Below are 5,365 nucleotides of genomic sequence, written 5' to 3' on the forward strand. Positions count from 1 at the left end.
TCCTTCAACTTTTTTTTTTGATTGAAAAATATCACCAAAGACCTTCTTGTTCTAGATCTTAATGTTATCTTTGACGTTTCTAAGTTTTTTAGCAACTTTGTACATGGCTGTTCTATCCACATCAATATTCCACCAGTTGGCAATGGATTTTTCCAGAGAGGGGTGAGAGATCCACATTTTCTGAAACCAGAAAGGGAAGCACTGTTTACTCTTAATGGACTCAGCAACAAAGGAAATGGGATAATGATCCGAGCCAATTCTATTGACAAATGATAAGGAGCATCTATGAGAAAGTATCCAATCATAAGTAATAAGGGATCTGTCAAGCCTGACCTAAATGAGGTCTTCTCCGTCCCTGCGATTAGACCAGGTGTAAGAAGCTCCAGTGAGATCAATATCAATAAGAGCATTGACATTGATGAAGTCCATCAAATCAGATCTGCTATCTAGTTGGGCTTGAGTTCCTCCAAATTTTTTAGTTCCTTGCAAAGGAGTATTGAAATCTCCCATCAACAGCCAACTGTCCTTAGGGAAAGATCTTCTTTTTTGCTGGATTTTATCCCAAAATTTACTCCTAGTAGCTTTGGAATTAGGGGCGTAGATATTTGTGACTACCCATTCCTTTCCTTAAGAGATGCTTTTAACTTTCATAGATATGATATTATCATCTTCATCAATCATATCTCCTAAAATAGTTTTCTTGTTCCAAAAATAGCCACCCCACCAGAGGCCCCATTCGAGCTACTACCACAGACCCCTCCATTTTTAAAGAAATTTAAATTCTCAACTTTCTCCTTACTCATTTTGGTTTTTTGCACAAGGATAATATCCGACTTATGGTCTCTAATGAGATTCCATAATATATCCTGTTTATTGAGACCATTTAGGTCTCGAATGTTCCATGAGATTACCTTCATTTGGAAACCTAGGGGAAGGATTCCTGTATAGTTTTCTGCCTTCCATCAGCTATGTTTTGCTTACTCTGCTAGTCCCTATGCCATTTCATGGATTTATGTCCCTGCGGAGATTTGGATAGACCAATATTTGCCTTGGATCTGGTCCTAGTTTTCACCCCATTAGGGCATCCCACCTTCTTTTTTCCATTCCCTGTTATTTCTTCCTCATGTTCATCTCTGAGATCAGCTTGCATGTTATTCCACAATTCTCCTCTTTTCTGGGATGAAGTGGGCGTGTCAACTCCAACATTCTGGAGTAATGCATTTAGATTAACCTTAGGCAATCTGAACTTGTTCTTCCTTCCATAATTAACTTCATGTCCTTCCAAATCATTTGGGCTCTCTTTATCTCTTTTTATCGCTGAAAATTGAAGGGCCTCATGTTGAGCTTCAGTTGCATCCTCAATCTCACCTTCTTCAAGAATCTCTTCAATGATTACATTCTCATCCTCCTGAGTCTGTAGGACCTAAAAAATATTGACTGATTTGATCTCAAATCCACTGATTTCATTATTTTTATCTTCCTTCAAAAGGGGAGCCTTAAGAGGGTTAGCATTTCTATCACCTTTTGATAAGTCTTTTATGTTACAATGAATTCCACTTCCTCCTTTCACTCTACTATCTACCTTAATATTATTCTTTTCTTTCCATATGTATTTATGGGGATTGTTAACCTTCATAGGTTTTTTGGGGTTGCTAGGGCAAGCCTTATCCCAGTGTCCATCTTTCTTACAGGAAAAGCACACAAAGGGGAGGGACTCAAACTCTATTGTCTATTCCCATAAACCAAGTTTGGAATTTATATCAATAGAGATAGGAAGATCCATCTTTTGCAAAATATTGACACAAATGCGTGCATAAACCAGTCTCTTTCGAGCTGCAGTCGTTGGATCTATCACAACAAGCTCCCCAAAGGAGTTCGCTATTCCTGAGAAAACATCCTCAACCCATAATTCAAGCGGCAAGCCTGACAACCTTACCCAGATCAGAGCAGATTCAAAGAAGGAATCGTTGAGTTCCATATTAGGAGACCATTTTCTCATGGATAGGGAAGATTTACCAAACGTCCAAGGTCCACCGCTTAATGTTGCTTCCATATCTTCCTGACAAGAAAAGGAAAAAACAAAAAAACCCCTTGACAGGGCTAAAACATCAACCTGTCCTTTCAGCCTCCATTTTCTCTTAACAAATGATCTAACATCCCCAATATTGGGTCGTGGTCCAACAAACTTTCCCAACAGAGAGAAGGCCATTAAAGAAATGCTATGATCAATAACCAAATTTGGAACAACAATAGCTAATCTACCCGTTTATCTATCAGAGATGTCTTCCACAAAGGGGAAGGACAATTTTCCAGTTGGTTTATTTGCAAAAAGAATAATCTAGGGTTTGAGAGCCTTCACCTCTGTAGTCTTTTCTAAGTCAGCTTTCACACCCTCGGGACCCGATTTTGGAGAATCTTTCATCTTTTTGCGGTCCAAAGGAGGGTCCCAATGCCGTGGGTCCCCATCTAGTCTCCCATCCTCATCATCCATCGCTTGTCCTTGAGCTGCAGAGGCAGTAGAACCAAAGGACCCAACCTCGCTATTCCCTCCATTTCCAGAATTCAAATTTCCCTCTGCTTGTGCTGTTCCCTCCATTTCTCATTTTTTCATATTTGCTCTATATGGTTAATTGTTAAGTTGTATTGTTTACTAGTATCCGTTCCTACCGACATATGTCTGTTCTTTATTGGTACTTGACTTTTTTAAGGTTGTATTGTGGGCTAAAAGTTATAATTTGTTAACAATTGATTCACCCCCCCCCCTCTCATTTGTTCACCGGTTATCCTAACAATCCCAACTCCTATTGAGGTGGAGGTGAGTCTTGCCTATCTTCTTGTGAGTAGATGCTTGGAGAGGTTTGAGATGGCTGTTTTCCTTAGACTTTCTGTTTGGGTTTTTCTTTCTTGGTTTAGGTACCCAGGTTAAAACCCAACACTTTGGGTTTGGGGATCCTTCCAAATCCCCATGGGGTGGATGTTTTTAGCCTTGAAAGCTTTATGATAACCCCTATTTTCTTTTTTTAGAGGATGGGTCATTATGTCTATCTCTCTCATGGCTCCATGGTTGCATTATATTGATCACATTTTCAAAGGTTTGTTAGACATTTCATAGTGGGGTTGTAGATAAGTGTGATAAATTTATCAAGTCCTTTTAAGAGACAAATTTTCTGGTAGGTGATTAATACTTTTTTTTTTCTCTATGTATTTTGTGAGCATTATATTTCCTTTGGTAATGATATACATTCAATATGAATGAATTGATTCATAAAGTCCAAAGATGACTAAAACGCTTTAATATTTAATTTGAGCATATGGAATATTGTTAATGCCTTGGCAAGAGTTTGTGAAGTTCTAAATACGTGACTTGATTATATTATAAGTCTAAGGCTTTTATTTGAGGCATGAGATTTCTTTAATCTTTTGGTGGTTTATAAATACATTAGAATCACACCTAATGTTTGGCATTGGAATTACCTATGGTTTGACATGGTGAGAAAGTTTTAAGAATGTGGAATTTAATCAAGTATTATCTCTTTTTAGTTCTACAACTTCTTGAGGTATTCTTATTCCATCTTGTGCATAGATACCAACCCAAATAGTGAATTCACCATGTTGATGTTGTGCTACAATGATTTTATGTGGGCCCCATTAAGAGTACACTTGATGATGCTTGTATATTAAATCACAATGGTATGCACCCCATCAAATATAGACTGTGCAATAGTACTCCCTTTCTTGTGGTAAACCCACAAGTTCAACTGTCAACCCATGATGATTTAAGCTATAATAGTACATTACAAGAAGTAAACATTCAATGATCTTGGGTGGGTCAATAGGCAATTCAATTGGTTCCACCTCATAGGCACACACCACACCTTAATCCCACATCCCATTGGTGTCATCAACAATTGAATGTCACCTCATCATCCAACAAAAAGAGTGGATTATTAAAAGTCAAATTAGAACACATTACAAACAATGGGCTATCAATAAACTGAAAAGTTATTACCACTTTCTAATTCAGACTAGCCATCCTAACGTCCAAAATCTGAACATGTCAAATTAGGACTCTAGTTGAAGCTAAAGTCTTCTTGGATTTATTCAAGCTCTTTAATCACCTACTTGAGTTTCTTTGCCCTTTCTTTGTTTTCTTACTTTGTGAATTGTTCAGTAACAACAAGCTAATTTTTGGCTTCTAGAAGCATGGTTTGTGTATTCTCCAAGGCCTCCTTAATATCCGTAAGCTCCAAGGTTATCTTATTAACTTCATCTTATTTTACTTTCAATGGATTAGCAAAAACTTCAGTAATTTTTATGATTTCATCTCTATCTAAAAGTAATTGCAACCATATTTGATTGACCCTAAAGCTTCTTTTACCACTCATAAATTTGCAAGATTAAATTTACCATCCATCTCCCTATGTCTTCTCTAAATTAGGTCCTTCTAATAGAGGACTTCCATGATCTTGTGAGTGTCATCAAAATAGAATAAGGAAACTACAATTATATCCTCAATGACCTTCAACTAATTCTTCAGACTATGTGTTCAAAACGAGCATCTTGAAAAGAATTTTCTAATTGGTCCTCCAAATCAGCCACCTTAATGTCATACTCTTTACATAGTTTACACTCACAAGTTAGAAGAATACCTTGGTAAGAATAAAATTCATCAACTACTGCAATATTATTATCTTCGATTACTTATGGTTTGACATGGTGAGAAAGTTTTAATAGTGTAGAATTTATTCAAGTATTATCTCTTTTTAGTTCTACAACATCTTGTGCATAGATACCAACCCAAATAGTGAATTCACCATGTTGATGTTGTGCTATAGTAATTTTATGTGGGCCACATTAAGAGTACACTTGATGATACTTATATATTCAATCAAAATGGTATGCACCCCAGCAAATATAGACCGTGCAATAGTACTCCCTTTCTTGTCGTAAACTGATAAGTTCAGCTGTCAACCCATGATAATTCAATCTATAATAGTCGTTTACAAGAAGTAAAGATTCAATGATCTTGGGTGGGTCAATAGACAACTCAATTGTCTCCACCTCATAGGACCACACACAACACCTTAATCCCACATCCCATTGGTGTCATCAACAACTAGAAGTCACCTCATCATCCAACTCAAAGAGTAGATTATTGAAAGTCAAATTAGCACTCATAACAAACAATGGGCTATCAATAAACTTAACAGTTATTACCACTCTCTAATTCAAACCAACCATCCTAATGTCCAAAATTTGAACATGTCAAATTAGGACTCTACTTGAAGCTAAAGTCTTCTTGGATTTATTCAAGATCTTCAATCACCTACTTGAGTTCCTTTTCCCTTTCTTTCTTTTCCTACTC

This window comes from Cryptomeria japonica, unplaced genomic scaffold, assembly GCF_030272615.1.
Source record: "Cryptomeria japonica unplaced genomic scaffold, Sugi_1.0 HiC_scaffold_28, whole genome shotgun sequence".
Lineage (NCBI taxonomy): Eukaryota > Viridiplantae > Streptophyta > Pinopsida > Cupressales > Cupressaceae > Cryptomeria > Cryptomeria japonica.